The sequence below is a fragment of the Brachypodium distachyon genome, chromosome 4, assembly GCF_000005505.3.
Source record: "Brachypodium distachyon strain Bd21 chromosome 4, Brachypodium_distachyon_v3.0, whole genome shotgun sequence".
Lineage (NCBI taxonomy): Eukaryota > Viridiplantae > Streptophyta > Magnoliopsida > Poales > Poaceae > Brachypodium > Brachypodium distachyon.
In genome coordinates, this window is record NC_016134.3 from 22,196,294 (window position 1) to 22,213,073 (window position 16,780).

Genomic DNA, 16,780 nt, shown 5'->3' on the forward strand with positions numbered 1-16,780 from the left:
TACACGGTAGAAAAATGGTTCGTAGGTAGTCGCCCTAGCCTTGCTCAGCAAGACTAGGCCTGCCGATAAGACTCCTGTCGGTGCATTAAATGCACTGCGCCCGCCGTCTTGTCTGTCTTCACTGTCCTGTGGGCCCCTCCTGCATGGCCGAGCGCGGGTTGCTGGGGTGTACCTTCCCGGCTAGCACACCTGCTAGTTGCCGGGAGGCGTTCCTTCGGCTTCCCGAGACAGGGGTTTCCGGGAGCATCTTGTACTCGGCCCTTAACTTTAGCTTCACCAGGGGTCGTCTCCTCGAGGCAAGCTTCCCGGGAGTCCTTCCTGATGGGGCTTCGTCACTGGCGACCCACGCGTCCCATATCAGTGGGACCCCGTGGGCCACTGGTACGACAGTAGCCCCCGGGCGTGGGCCGGCAGCGTTGAAGCTTCCAGCGAGTGCTATCCTCGGTCGGTTGCCGGGCTACGCCCTACCCGACGCGTGTGTCCCAAGGGGGAAACCCCCTGGCACCCGGCCTTGTGGGCCGCTTTTACAGTTCCACTTCTCCGAGCGAAACGGTCGGGCGCACGATTTCTTGTCTTATCTTCATTAATCACCACAGAGTTAAGGCCACGTCGCGCACCCCCCTCTTAATCTTCGATTCTTTAGGGCTCTTTACTGCCGATCGTGGGGGTGCCCGTTGCAGTCCACCAGCCCCGATAAATACCCAAGGCCGGCGGCGGGGCGCTCCCCATTGTCTCTCGCTCTTGCCATCACCTCCTCCCAAGCTCCCCGCTCCTCAATTCCAACCGAACCACCTCTCCACCTCCGCCGATGTCTTCCAAGGGCCGAAACCGTCCCAAGGGGAGCACCAGCAATGGGGATAAGGCCGACAAGAAGGAACTGTCGGACAGGGCCCGGAAGGAGGAGGAAATGCGGGCTAAATTCGCCTTCTTCCTCCCCGGGTACAACGGCGAGGGGGTCGACAAGCTGGACTTGGCGCTGGCCACCAATCACAATGAGCACGGGCTGATGCGGGTCCTTCCCGTCAGAGCGGAGCGCGACGGGCACTACTTTCGGATCTTCGGGAGGTTCATCCTTGCCGGGTTCGTGCCACCGCACTCCTACTTCCTCTCAGCCATCATGGAGTCCTACGGGCTCCTCATGGCGTAGCTTCACCCCACATCGTTCTTCACATTGGCCGTTTTCCAACAGCTCTGTGAAGTGTTCATGGGGGTGATGTCGTCGGTGGCGCTATTCCGCCACTACTACTACCCGAGGGTGGAGAAGAAGGCCCATCTGTCCTCGGGGGTGGTGTTCCGATTCCGCGACAGGATCAAATCGGAATTCATCGAGCTGGGGAGGAAGAAGATCGAGCACGAATGGCGCCGCGACTGGTGCTGGGTGCGCACCGACGAGCTCCAGGAGTTCCACGAGGAGCCCCTCGGGCCTCCGAAGGGCTCTGACGACTGGACGCTCCGTGACCCGAAGGACGAGGAGCTAGCCCCGATTTGTGCGAAGATCAAGGCGCTCCGTGAGGCCAGGCTCACGGACATAGATGTGGCGTGCCGCTTCATCGGGAGGCGTGTGGCCCCCCTGCAGCGGCGCTCGCATCCGGCGTGGATGTACACCGGGGCCGGCGACCGGACCCGGCTGCAGCGCACGGACCTCCTCTCGGAGGAAGTGCAGTTCTGGGTGAAGGATATCACTGGCGAGGACGAACCCTACCGGCTCTGCAGCGCACGGACTACTACTACTCGCTCCATGCCGGGATCCCGAACCCGGGAGCCCGGGATCTCCCACTCTGACGAGTGGGGGATTGTGGAGGACCCCTCGGCGCAACCCTCACCCCCGCAGCCCCGGTCCCAGAAGGGCAAGGGGCCGGCTGCCGACTCGGGGAAAGGGGGCCAAGGCCAGGCCTCCGCCAAGGCAGACGGCTCGGACTCCGACGACTCCTCATTGGGCGTCGGAGGAGACCTCAGCGACGACAGCGGCGACAACGACGTTCCCCCGGCAACCGACGAAGTCGTGCCAAAGGAGGACGACGAGGAAGATGACATTCCCTTGGTGAGGCGGTCCGCGGCGGAGCGGGCAGGCAGGAGGCCAGCCTGCAGCTCCAGGGGCCTCACGGCGACGCGGGGGCTGGGGCTGGGGCATTGGACCACCCTGGCAACCCCGACAGCTCCCCCCGCACGAAGCAACCCTCCGACGAGGAGCATCCTGGCAGACAGGGTGCTCAAGCTCAAGCAGGCGGGGTAAGTCCAATGTCGTTCAGAACAGTTTTGATTTCGCAAAATTATTTTGTGCCAGACTAATCTATTTTTGCGTTTTCCAGTTCGTCGAAGAAGAGGGGGCGGACCAGCGTGTCGTCGGCAGCCCCAACCAAGAAGCCTCGCCCGGCATCGGGCGGCGGCAACCAAGACGCTGCTGACGCAGCGGTTGCGACGACGGTAGCGGTCGTGGGGGACCCAAGGATCGCTGACTCGAGCTCGCTGGGCACCGGCCCGGCGGCAGGTACGCACAAGTTTGAAACACTTCCCTTACTATTCGTGCCAATCCCCACACTTGACGCAGGAGCCGTTCGTGCAGTTGCCGGAGGGTTCCGGCTGCGCCCACAACTACAGAGGTGCGGGTCATCGACCTTACTGGCGAGGTCGACGACGATGCTCCGGCGGAAGTTGCCCCCGTCGGAGCTCTTCAGCAATCGGTCAAGGCGCCTGCCGGGGCCGCGACTGCTGCCACTGATGACGCCACGCAGGGGGCGCCATCTGAGGCGGGTGGCACAGAGCAGCCTCCGCCAGCCGGGGCGGGCGGTGGTGCCCTGGAGAAGCGCCCCAGCCCCCAGCTCGTCCGAAGTCCCTTCGGACGAGCAGGGAGCAGCGGGGCTCGGCCATGCCAGGGGCGCGCCATCAAATCCCGGTGTGCCCTCGGGGTCGTAGACGGTCGTGGCAGGGTCCTCCTCCGCCGAAGCCGCCTTCAGCCTGGGAGCAGGGGAGCTCGCCGGGCGGACTTGGGGTCGTCGGATCACCTTCGACCCCAGCGTGTTCCAGCAGGGACACCAAGTGATCGACAACATCCAGCAGCAGCAGCGGATGTTCGTCGATTTTTTCAATGACGCGCAGCAGCAGCACGCTCGCATAGTGGCGGAACTGGGCGCAACATGACAGGCAGAGGAGCAGCGCATCGAGCTGCAGCGGTTCTGGGAGGAGATCCAGCAGGCGCGGCAAGCCGGGGCAACGCCTGCTGTGCAAGGGGTGCTGAAGGCGCAGGTCATCCAGCAACTGTGGGATCTCCAGCAAGAGCACCAGCGGGAGCTCGAGCTAGTGCAGGCCACACACGCCAAGAGCGAGGAGGAACACCAGGCGGCTCTGGACTCGTTCCAAGGGTGTCTCCGGGAGAAGACGGACTTACTGTCCGGCTACTCCCTGGAGATCCAATGCCTCCGCCGCGAGGTCGGAGAGCTGGAGACGGCAGCCGCAACAGCAACTGAAGCCTCGGCGCGCCGAGAGAAGGAGCTGCAGGACCAGGCCCGCTCCCGGGAGCGCGAGCTTGTGGGGCAGCTCAAGGCTGCCCAAGATGCCCGCTCGTCCCATCAGGGCGAGCTTGACATGGCGCGGCAGGAACTCCGGCTGATCGACGACGACAACACCAAGAAGGCGTCGGAGATCGTTAGGCTGAAGTCCGAGTGCCGCGAGCACAAGCTGAAGGCCCAGGAGGCTTGCGGCGCGTGCACAGAGCAGCGGGCCCACAGGACAGGGGAGGTGGCCAGGCTGAAGAAGCTGGCCGACTCGGCGATGGAAGCGCTGCAAGGGTTCGACATCCTTGTGGCTTCCTTCGATGGGGCAGACATGGGGAGCTTCACTTCATTTTTCACAGACTTCGTTGGCCGGCTGAGCGGCCTACAGAGTTGTGTCATGGCCTTCGGGGACCGGCAAGTCGGCCTTGCGGCCGAGCAGGTCGCCGGGTAGATTCTAACCCGAGTCCACTCCACCCACCCCGACTTCCCGTTCGAGTCGGTCGTCGACGCCTGGTCGGACGAGGAAGAGGCCAAGACCCACCGGGAGGCGGTGCAGGCCATCGTGGATGAGATGGTGGCACGAATGCATGGCAAGGTCGACGAAGACGAAGCCACTGTTGAGGAGGTTGCCGGAGAAGCCCCCGATGCCGAGGACGCCCCTGACACCGACGCAGCCGCTCCAGGATACCTCCCGCGTAGTTCCCTTCCTTGTTTTTTCACTGCAAGTGGCACGTGGCACCTTAGAACTTTTTTATGTTAGCTTTCCCTTGTCATTATCAGTGTTACTCATCAACTTGTTTTGCCCAAGCTTTAATATATATCCGATGCTATTTTTACTTGCTCCTTTGCTTAAGACTAGCTTGCCGAGGAGGGCCTCTGACCTTCCCGTGTTTTAGCCTTGCGTACCCAGAGACTCAACAACCACATGCTTGGCCAGACTAGGGACCCGAGACGGACCCGCGGTGCCGACCTAGGACCAAATAGCAGCGGCTTGTCACTCTGCCTGCAGGCTAAGTACCCCAGCGTGCACGCCTCCAGGACAGACCCGCGAGCCACGTGTGGGAGGCGTCCTCACCCCGCAAGCGTCCTTCCTACGCTCCGGCTACACGGGGACCGAGCTTACCCCAGCAAACCAGTGTTACTAAAAGGGAAAAACATGGGACCCAAAATAAGATACTTAGCTTCCCGTACTTTTTGGACTCGTTGCGCCTTGTTGAGAGCCGTGGCAAGGACGCGGTTGTAGTGCACCCTCCAGCAGCACCCTCGAAGCTGCGGAGGCATGCACCACCACCGCGTCTTTACGACGCCTCTCGCTTGTCTCATCGCCACTTCTGGTGTCGCTCCATAAGAGATGTGGTAGGGCCGCGATGGTGGGAACACCCTCAGCGACAAGCGCAGAGGGATGCACCACCATCGCCTCTCTGCGACATCTCTTGTTTTCTTGCCCGTTGTTGGTGTTGCACTTGCCCTGGTCTCCTTAAATAGCCAAAGCGCTGCTCTTGCCTCCACCCGCCCGGGACCACCAGTTGCCGCGTGGAAGCACTGGCCCTGTCTCAGTCTCCTGCATCAAGCCTCAAAGTAATTGCCATATATGTACAACTTACTCGCAAGACGACGACACCCATGACCGCCCCACGAGCGTCACAGTGCGCCTTCGCCTCATCCCTATCCTGCATGTCAGATTCCTGCAGTGCCCAAAGTATATAGCAAAAAATTTCGAAATGTACGAAAAACAATATCAACTGGATAACCTCCTGCCTCCCAGCCCCCGGGCATAGAAGAGTCGACGTCAAACCTGGTTGTGAGCATCTTTACATTCCCACGGTGCCTCGCTGGCACGTAGCACGTTGCGGACAGGTCCGACAACTACTAGGCCTCGTTTCGGGGCGTCCCGGCAACGAGCTCAGTTTTCGTGGTTCCAGCAGCCCCCTGCTCACAGCCAAGGATGAGGAGACAATTTTGTGCACATAGAGCAGGAGACAGAAGCATTCACAGACAGCAAAGCATAATATTTACCAATGTAACACTTATCTTTATTCAACTTTGTGCTAGCGGATTACAATCAGGCCTTGCCCGGCTACGCTAGCTTAAAGAGGCACGCTGCCGCAGCGTCACCCGTGGGTAAGGCGCCACAGTTTCACGGGTAGAACTTGCGTAGGTGCGCAATGTTCCAACTATTGGGTACCGGGCAAGCCTTCTTCGGTTTCCAGCCAGACAGCCCCCGGTCTGGTCACCTGCACTACTCGGAAAGGGCCTTCCCAGATTGGAGTCAACTTGTTCCCGGCCTTCGTTCCTTGTATCCGGTGCAGGACGAGGTCTCCAACCTCAAGCCCCCGGGGACGGACTCTTCTGTCGTGATAACGACGGAGTCCCTGCTGGTAGCTTGCAGCTCGTACAGCAGCCCGGCATCAAATCTCCTCGATGAAGGTAAGGTCATCAATCCTCTGCGTGTGTTGGCTCTTGTCGCTGTACGCGCTTACCCGAGGTGACCCATACTTGAGCTCGAGGGGCAGCACAGCTTCTGCCCCGTAGACGAGGATAAACGGAGTTTGACCCATCGCCCGACTCGGTGTGGTCCACAGTGACCACAACACGGGCTGGAGTTCTTCAACCCAGTGTATCCCGTGGCCTTTGAGCTTGTCAAAGGTTCTCATCTTGAGCCCCCGCAGCATTTCTGCATTGGCTCGCTCAACTTGCCCATCGCTCCTCGGATGAGCAACATAGGCGAAGTGAATCTTAGTGCCCGTGTCCTTGCGGTAAGCTTGGAACACCGCACTAGTGAATTGCGTGCCGTTGTCGATGATGATGCCGTTAGGCACACCATACCGGCACACAATGCCCTTGAAGAACTTGATGGTGGAGTTGGCGAAGTCAAGCTGTATTATGAACTTGAGTTTGTCTCCGGCGGGCGACTCGATCACCACTCCGGCACCGACGCCTTATAAGCAGAAGGCGCCGTCGAAGTACATGACCCAGTATCCTTCGTCCAATGTGCCGGGAAGGCTTGCTTCCGGCTCTTCTTCATCTATTCCTGTCAACGTCTACTCCGCGACGAAGTCAGTGAGAGCGGTGCTCTTGATGCTCTTGGTGTTTGCGAAGCGCAGCCCAAACTTCGCCAGCTCCATTCTCCACTCGGCCACCCTCGCGAGCAGGATCCCAAGCAGAAGCTTCTGGACCTGCGGGTACCATACCCGGGCATCGTGCAGCATCGTGCTAACGAAGTACACGGGATGTTGTACTAGCCGCTTGCAGGGGGCAACCTGCATGGGCTGTCCCTCGGATCCAGGGGCAGAGGAGGTAGCCGGGGGTTCTTTCGACTCGCTGGGAGCCCCCGGCCCTTCCGTGTCAGCCCCCGGGACTTGCTCTTCCCTCTCGGCGACGAGCACGAAGCTCACCACCTGGTTCGTTGCTGTCAGGTACAACAGCAACGGTTCGCCCGGCTTGGGGGCGACGAGGACCGGCGGCGACTTCAGGTACCTCTTCAGGTCCTGGAACGCCTCTTCCGCCTCGGGAGTCCAATTGTTTGGACCCTTCTTCTTCATCACCTTGAAGAAAGGCAGGGCTCGCTCGCCCGGCCTTGAAATGAAACGCTCGAGCGCCGCAACGCACCCGTTAAGGCGCTGGACGTCTCTAACCTTGCGGGGTGCTTCCATCTTCTCGATCGCTTCGATCTTCTGTGGATTGGCTTCGATTCCCCTGTGAGAGACCAGGAAGCCCAGCAAGTGCCGCGAGTCCACGCCGAACGTGCACTTCTTGGGGTTAAGCTTGAGCTTGATCCTGCAAAGGTTTTCAAACATCTCCTGTAGGTCACCGATGAGCGAGTCCCTACACCACGACTTGACGACAATATCGTCCATGTAGGCCTCGATGTTCCGGCCTAGCTGGGGTCCCAGACACTCGTGCAGGGCGCGCTGAAATGTCGAGCCCGCGTTCTTCAACCCGAAAGGCATGCACGTGTAACAGTAGCAGCCAACCGAGGTGATAAACGTTGTTTTCTCCTCATCTTCAACTGCCATCTTGATCTGATGGTAGCCGGAGAAGGCGTCTAGGAAGCACAAAGACTCGCAACCCGCTATCAAATCTACTATTTGATCGACAGGGGTACAGGGAAGGGGTCCTTAGGACAAGCACGGCTAAGATCAGTAAAATCTACACACATGCGCAATTTATTTTCAGCTTTCAGGATTACAACAGGGTTTGCTAACTAAGTAGGGTACAACACTTCCCTGATCGCCCCGGCGTTCTTGAGCTTTCCACTTCCTGCTCGATGAAGTCCTTGCGTTCCTGTGCTTGCCGGCGAACCTTCTGCTTGACGGGCCGTGCATCCGGCCGCACCGCCAGCCGATACTCGATAACCTCCCTAGGGACTCCGGCAAGATCTGATGGCTCCCAAGCGAACACGTCAGAGCTCTCTCGGAGGAAGACGATGAGGGCGCTTTCCTATTTGTCGCCGAGGCTCGCACCGATGGAGACGGTGCGTGCCTCGTTGACGGCATGCAGGGGCACCTTCTTGACCTTGGTGCCCACCTCCTTCAGCTTCTTGCCCTTGCTTACACGCGGACTAGAGCTGGAGCTAGCCCCGGCATCCTGCCCGGGAACGGTTCGCGCCTTCTTTGGTGCGGGTTGTTCACCCGCAAGTGGATCCTCGCTCCCGGCAACATCGTAGTCGCCGGGATCCGCCACTGCGGAGGTCTTCATGACCTTGCCCACGCACCAAGCAGCGTCCTTCAAGTTGCTCTTGATGGAGAGAACGTCGTATGTTGATGGCATCTTCATCACACCGTAGACGCAATGCGTTGCCGCCATGAACTTGATCAACGCTGGCCGACCAATGATCCCGTTGTACGGCAACGGGGTGTGAGCCACATCGAAAATGATGTGCTCAGTCCGGAATGCTTCCCGGGAAATGAAGGTCACCGGGAGCGTGATTCGCCCCATGGGTTGCACCACTCCAGGATTGATCCCCCGGAACGGGTCGATGGGCTTCATCTGCTCCAGAGGGAACTGAAGCTTTTCCACCAGCTTTGCGGACAGCAGGTTGAGGCTTGCCCTGCTGTCCCCCAGTACCTTGGTCACCGTCACGTTGTTTATGATTGGCGACACTACGAGGGGGAGCACCTTTGAACCCAAGGGACGGATCGGGTGATCGTCCGAGTTGAAGTTGATCGGCACATGCGACCACCTCAACGGCTGTTGCACCTCCACACTGGGGAGGAGGGCACAGACCTCACGCGTGAGCTGCTTCACGGCGGCGTGATACGTGAGAGCATACGCTCCCCCGTGAATGCAGGCGACGTCGCGAGGCTCCTGGAAGCCGGGCTCATCAGCGTCGTCGTAACTGTAAACATCCCCGTGCTGCTCAGTGCGAGGATTCTCGCGTCCCCGGGGAGGCCGGTCCTTGCCACCGCGGGCCTGCCCGCGACCCCCCGCGGGTTTCCCTTGTCGTCGCCGGCTATGCCCCGGCTTGCTCCGCCGCGGGGGTTGTTCGAGCAGTCCCGGGAGAGGTGCCCGATGTCCCCGTAGTTGAAGCATGCCCCGGCAGTGCGGCACTCCTCGGGGCGCTGCTCGCGCTTCTCCTTGATGGTCTGGAGAGTGCGGCAGTCCTGTGCGTCGTGGGTGGTGTTGGTGTGGATGGGGCAGCGCGCGGCCGCTGCCGGCTTGCTGCCCGATGCTCCTGCGACGCTGCCTTCTTGGCGGGCCTCTGGGGAGCCCCCGGCTCCGCGGCAAGCACTTGCTTACCGCCACGTTTCCGGGAGCTCTTCTTCTCGGAGCCCTCTGGTGGGTTCGCCGTTGCTTTGGCCGCAAGCTCGGGCACCAAGCGCCCTTCCTCGGCCATCGCGCACTTGTGCGCGAGAGCGTAGAGATCCCTTGTGGTCCGGATCCGGTGCGTGTTGAGCTTCTCACGCGTCTTCGGGTCGCGGAGTAGGAGAGGTTGGAGAACCTGTTGGTGAAGATCCGCAACGTCTCCCTCGGTTTCTGCATGACCGTGTGCAGTTCCGCCATGGTTCCCGGGCGCTTGTAGCCGCCCTGGAACGCGTTCACGAACTGCTCGCGCAGGTTAGCCCAGGAGGCTATGGACCCGGTGGGCAGGTTGAGCAACCAAGTGCTCGCTGATCCTTTGAGGACCATCGGGAACCAGTTGGCCCTGACCTTGTCGTCGGCGCCAATGGCGTGCATGCCCAACGTGTAGGTCAGGAGAAAATCCTTGGGGTTCAAGGTCCCGTCGTACGTCCTGAGCGTCAGCGCTCGGCACTTGCGGGGCCATGTCACCCGGCGCAGCTCGCGAGTAAACGCGGCGCAGCCGTCCTCGGCGCTCACGGGAGCATCCTCCTGCTCCTCTGGGCGCTGGCGGTCTGCCTCACGCCAGTGCCGACGCTCCAAGCACGGGCAGAGGTCTTCCTGCTGGTGGGCGTTCAGGATGCCTCGCGCGTCACCCCGTGTAACGGTCGGTGACGAATCCGAGGACCCCACGGGATCCTCGCCTCCTTGCCCTCTGAGCGGGGGAGGGTGTTCTCCGTGCCCTGAGACGTGGGGCACGTATCCGCGTCCCGGGTTCTGCCCCCGGCCTGAACCAGTCGGGGCTCCCTTGCCTTGCGGCTGCTTGGCGGCGAGTGCAAGGAGTGCGTCTAGCTCCGCATTCCATGCTTCGTGCGCCGGCGTGCCTTGCGGTGGCTCGTAGCGCACCATGACACGTGCAGCTATGATGGCTTTCGCCGGGGTCTAGGCGGGAGGCTACCGATTCTCCGTCCGGCTGCCCTCCGCCCTGTCACTTGGTGCCCTCGGGTGAGTGGGGCGAGACTCCGTTGGCGTCGCACGCGACGCGCTGTGCTCATGGCGCAGCTGCCGCTGCGCGTCTTCGGCCCGCGAGTGGACTCGCGGGCTGGCGTGAGCGGCATTGTGGCCGCTCGCACGGCTGGCTCCGACGCTGGGCGCCGCAAGCCCCCTCGGCCGGTTGTCTACCGGCGGCCAAGGAGGTGGAGGTGACAGCTTTTTCGGCTGCTGCTGCTGCTGCCATGGAGGGACCCCTGATCCCCTTGTGCTTGTGACGCACGCGCAGCGTTATGGGACCGAGTGCGCATGGCGAGAGTGTCGCGCAAGTCGACCCGGGGCTCGTCTGCCTTCTTGGGCAGCATGGCGAGCTAGTCGTTGAAGATGTCGTATGCGAAGAAACTGGTGTGGACGACGATGACACCAACGGTCACCCGAAGCTCTCTGCACGCCCCGCTACCTGGCGCGCCAGATGTCGGAGCAAGGTCTCCGGCACCGGGGATGCCGAGCACCCCCTTTTTGGTTCGGTGGATGGCGAGGGGATCGCTCCGGCGATGGCCGGCGTGGCGATGGACACGAAGTGTAGACACAAGAGTTTTACCCAGGTTCCTACTTTGAGTTGTATTCAAAAGTTTGAGTGCGTACAGATCACCTGGAGAGTTCCCGGGTTGGCTACTTAGGTGAACGCTGTGCTATGTTCTACTCACTCAGGTTTCAACTGAGCTCAACCCTTTGACCGGTGACATTGGTTCTCCTTTAATAGACAAGGGGATACCACTGGTGCCTATGCATGCAGGGTGACACGTCCCCTAGACGCGTGTCACGGCCGCATGGAATACAATGTTACTCATTCGTGCTGGACGCCATGCAGCGCCCAGTCCACTGTACACGGTAGAAAAATGATTCGTAGGGTAGTCGCCCTAGCCTTGCTCAGCAAGACTAGGGCTGCCAATAAGACTCCTGTCGGTTCATTAAATGCACTGCGCCTGCCGTCTTGTCTGTCTTCACTATTCTGCGGGCCCCGCCTACATGCCCAAGCGCAGGTTACTGGGTGTACCTTCCTGGCTAGCGCACCTACTAGTTGCCGGGAGGCGTTCCTTCGGCTTCCCGGGACCGGGGTTCCCGGGAGCATCTTGTACTCGGCCCTTAGCTTTAGCTTCATTAAGGGTCATCTTCTCGAGGCAGACTTCCCAGGCTCGTCACTTCCCGGGAGTCCTTCCTGATGGGGCTTCGTCACTGGCGACCCACGCGTCCCGTATCAGTGGGACCCCGTGGGCCACTGGTACGACACATTCAAAGATGGGTACCTAAAACCAAAGCTTAAACTTGTAGGAGGTTGCTTCCGGTGAATCGTCATGGATATTGGATAGTGGATGCACTAATCATATGACCGGGAGCAAAGAATTGCTTGTGGACGCCAAAATAAGTACATCAAGGTCTAAGCAAGTTACATTTGAAGATTCTTCACAATCAATGGTATTGGGACTAGGCAAGGTTGTCATTTCTCCGGATACATCTATTGAGAATTCAGGTTGCCGCTGGGTGATCCATACCCATTACCCTACCCTTACCCAGAGAAACGGGGCGGGTATGGGTAGAGATTTTTCTCCCCATAAAAACATGGGTCGGGTATGGATAATACCCAAAGTTCAGAGGTAGGCGATTTTCCCCGATCTTTCCCCAATCGCATCTCCTCTCCTCGTCCTCGTCCCTCTCACGGCTCAGACCAAAGGCGGCGAGCTTGACGAAAGCCGGCAGCGGGAGCCATTCCCCATCTGACTACTGTCTGGACGTGAGCCGGTCCCCGTCGACGCCGCCTCCATCCTCACCACAGCGCCCTCGCTGCACGTGAGCCGGCCCCCGTCGATGCCGCCTTCTCCTCGCCGCAGCGCCCCCGCCCGCGCACGCCGTATCGCGAGATTGGGCAGAGGGGATTGGAGCGAGAGCAGCAGCCATGGGGAGAATAGGAGGAAGATTGGGGAGCAGTAGCCATGAGGAGCAGCAGCCGGCAGTCACTGTTCGCCTGCAGCCCGACCTCCGTCGCCGGTATCCTCGATCCCGCCGGCAGCCGTGTGGGGATTGATTGGTTTCGTTTTGGGTCCATGTTTATGCAAATACCCATTGGATATGGGTAATTTGGATAATGGGGATTATGGGTAGGTGAAGCAGTGGGCAACGCCGTTTCTGGGTATGGGGAAGGCAAAGCATGGGTATGTCCATACCCTCCCCCAACGGCATCCTGATTGAGAATGTTATGTTTGTTGAGTCCCTCTCATACAATTTACTTTCGGTACTTCAACTTGCACATATGGGTTTTTATTCCTTCTTTGGCACAACTAGTGTGACCCTTTTGTGGAGCAAGACTCTTAAAGTAGCCTTTGTTGGATATGTGAAGAATGGTCTCTATGTGGTAGATTTCGGTAAGAAACCCACTAGAGAAGAAACATGTCTAGTGGCTAAAGTTGATGTGGGTTGGCCATGGCCTCGCTGTCTAGCCCATGTCAATATGAGATCTTTGCAAAGTCTCCTCAAAGGTGAGCATGTGTTAAGACTAACCAATGTTTCATTTAATAAAGACCGTGTGTGTAGTGCTTGTATTGAAGGGAAGTTACATTAGAAGGCACATCACCACAAGACAATTATCACTTCAACGAGGCCTTTGGAGCTCATTCATTTGGATCTCTTTGGTTCTCCTACGTATGATAGTCTTGGTGGTAAGAAATATTGTTTGGTTATTGTTGATGACTATTTTAGGTACACGTGGGTATATTTCTTCGAGCACAAGAGTGAGACCCAACAAACCGTCATCGACTTTGCCAATGAAGCCCAACGCCAATACAATGCAAAGATTATGACTATAAGGAGTGATAATGGCTCCGAGTTCAAGAATTACACCTTGATTGAGTTTTGAGTGATGAGGGTATCAAAAGACAATATTCCGCTGTGTATACACCTCAACAAAATGGTGTAGCGCAGAGGAAGAATAGAACTCTCATGGATGTGGCAAGGACAATGTTGGCGGAGTTTAAGTCTCCGTATAACTTTTGGGCCGAAGCAATCAACACCGCATGCCATGCTACTAATTGCCTCTATCTCCTCAAGATATTGAACAAGACACCTTATGAAATTCTCACGGGACGCAAGCCCAATCTCAAGTACTTTCGGATATTCGGTTGTAAGTTTTTCGTGCTTAAGAAAGGTGTTCATTTATCTAAATTTGAGCCTAAAACTTATGAGGGCATATTTGTTGGCTATGCATCAAACTCCCACACTTATAGAGTCTACAACAAATCCACCGGATGTGTTGAAGAATCTTGTAATGTGGAGTTTGATGAGAATAATGGCTCCCATGTGGGGCAAGTTGATGTTGTGAATGTAAATGATGAAATTCCTCCCCAAGTCATACGGAGAATGTGCATAGGTCAAATTATGCCCGTTGAGGATCCCCGTATGGAAGAAGGAGAAGGACAATGCTCTACTCAAGTGGAGCACTCATCTTCACAAGATCCGCAAGCTAGCCAAGAACAAGAACAAGTCACTCATGTGGATGAACAAGTTGATCAAGGACCAGATCAAGCAAATGTTGATGTTGGTGATTCTTCACCAAATGATGTCCAAGATCAAGATCTTCAAGATGTTCAAGCTTCCATTGAGCCTCAAGATTTATCTCAAGAAGCTATGGAACGTCAGGCCATGAAGATTGCCTCACGACTTCAATGTCAAGAACACACCTTGGACAATGTCCTAGGAAGTGTGAGGAAAGGGGTAACTACTCGTAGAAAATTAGCTAACTTTTGTGAACATCATGTTTTTGTCTCTTGTGTTGAGCCCCAAAAGGTAAAAGAAGCACTCGAAGATCCGGATTGGCTTAGTGCCATGCATGAAGAGTTGAATAATTTCGAGCGCAATAGAGTATGGTCATTGGTGAAAAGACCAAAAGATTGCTGAAGCGATCCTCCCCCTTACTAGGGTTCGATCTCTGTGCTTACTGTGCTAGTCCCTGGATCGACTCACTAGCACACACAGTTTCATGATGAAGTATACAGAAACAAAGGTCAAAAGTACTTTATTACATCGCATCATCCAGAATTTAAATAGTACTTACAACCTTGCATGACCTCTTAGGCCAGCATAAAACAAATACTGTTTCATCATCATAAAACAATGTTTCAAAATCAGGGTATGATTCTATTTGGGTAGTGGTTGACCGTTTAACCAAGGTTGCCCACTTTATACCGGTAAAGACCACTTACACCAGCGCACAGTTAGCAAAATGCTACATATCCAGAATAGTGTGTTTACACGGAGTACCCAAAGAAATAGTTTCAGACAGAGGTACTCAATTTACCTCAAGATTTTGGGGACAACTACATGAGTCTCTAGGAACGAGACTAGAATTCAGTACCGCCTTTCATCCGCAAACGGATGGACAGACCGAGAGAGTAAATCAGATCCTTGAAGATATGTTGAGAGCATGCGCTCTAGATTATGGATCAAGTTGGGATGACAATCTGCCATATGCAAAATTCTCATACAACAACAGCTTCCAAGCCAGCATAGGAATGTCACCATTTGAAGCTTTGTATGGAAGGAAGTGCAGAACAACATTGTTATGGGATGGTGTAGGAGACCGTAGCCTTTTCGGCTCGGATATGATAAAGGATGCCGAGGAAAAAGTTAGACTCATCCGAGACCGGTTGAAAGTAGCCCAGTCAAGGCAGAAAAGCTACGCAGATTCTAAACGTAGGGAAGTCACCTACGAGGCTGAAGATAGAGCGTATCTCAGAGTTTCACCGATACGTGGGGTAAAGAGATTTGGAATCAAAGGGAAGCTAGCACCCCATTTCATTGGACCCTTCAAGATCTTGTCATGACAAGGAGAGGTAGCCTACAAGTTGGATCTACCGGAAGCGCTCAAATGTCCACAATGTCTTCCATGTATCGCAACTAAAGAAGTGTCACCCCGAAATGGCCGATACAGCACTTAGGGATACAGATCCCCTAGAGGAAGTTCAATTGCAGAGTGTCCTCACCTATGAGGAGAAACCGATCAGAATCTTGGACACAACTGAGAGACAAACCCGATCCAAGACCATCAAGTTTTGCAAAGTTCAGTGGGACCATCACACTGAAGAAGAAGCCACTTGGGAACGTGAAGATGATCTTCGAGAAGACCACCCACACCTCTTTGCTAGCCACACCGAATCTCGAGGACGAGATTCATCTTAAGGGGGTTAGGTTTGTAACATCCCAAAAATTTCAAACTTTTACATATGCATTGCATCCATGAGCATCATGTCACAATTGCATGTTTGAATTCAAATTTGAATCTCAAAAGGCTTTAAAAGATTTGGTTTACACCCTTTTGAGCTTTGGATTTTCAAACCAATAGGGCTTATGCATAAGAGGGGTTTAGTGCATATATAAGCTATCCCATAATTTTTGGATAATTATTTGGAGTTGAAAACGTATTATATTTAAATAGATGTATGGCCCTAAAGGCATTTATAGGGCAAATGTATTTTTCTATATTTTATTTTGAGGGGAAACTACTCCCAAAAGTTGTATCATGGTAGAACATGATTTTACAAATTTTCTGGAATTTATTTGGACCAATTTGGAGTTCAAAATCAAAAGATATCAAAGAAATAAGAAAAACAGAAAAGAAAAAGGTTAAAAGAAAAAAAAAAGGGGGAAATGGACTGGCCCGGCCGTTTTGGGCCGAACCGGCCCAGTCCCGCGCGCGCGCTCGAGCCCGAGCAGGCCGCAGCCCCGCCCAGCGCGCCGCGCGGAGTCACTGACAGGTGGGCCCCACCTGTTAGGTCGTCTCCTACCCTGGGCAAGCGCCCGCGGATCGCGCCGCTCGTCCCGCCCATGTCCGCCCCCGCCTTCCCCGGATTCCCGTCGATTCCGCGATCCCCTCGGCTGCCCGAGCACGCGCCTATAAAGCCTGGCTTTCCCTCTCTCTCTTCCCCCTCTTTCCCCTCTCTATTGCGCCCAGGCTCGAGAAATCTCTCGCCGGAGAAGCGCCCGGCCGCCGCCGTTTTTGCGCTGCCGCCACCGCTCCGTTGAGGCTTACGCGCCGCCGAACCCCGCATCTTCCTCCTCTCCTCCGTGCGGACCTAGTTACGTGACCCATTTTGATTTTGGTCGCCAGAAGCCACCGCGCCGTCGCCCGTGCTCGCCGTCGCTGCCGGCCGCCGGTCTCGTCGTCCTTGGCATCACGTCCGAGCTCCCCGAGCGAAGCCGCAGCCACCGCCGAGGCCGCCTCCCCGAGCCGCACCCTTTCCTAAGTTTCCCGAGCCGAGCCGCCGCCAGAAGCCATCGCGCCGTCGCCGCCCGAAGCCGCCGCCGCCGTCTTCCTCGTCTCCGGCAAGCCCTAGCACCGCCAGGTAAGCCCCATCTCTTCTCAGCCGTCGGATCACTAGTGAACGGCCAGGATTAGATACGGATTAAATCTTTAAGCGAACCGGTACCGGCCTATCACGTAGCGCCACGTGGCACCTTTTTTTTTATAAAAT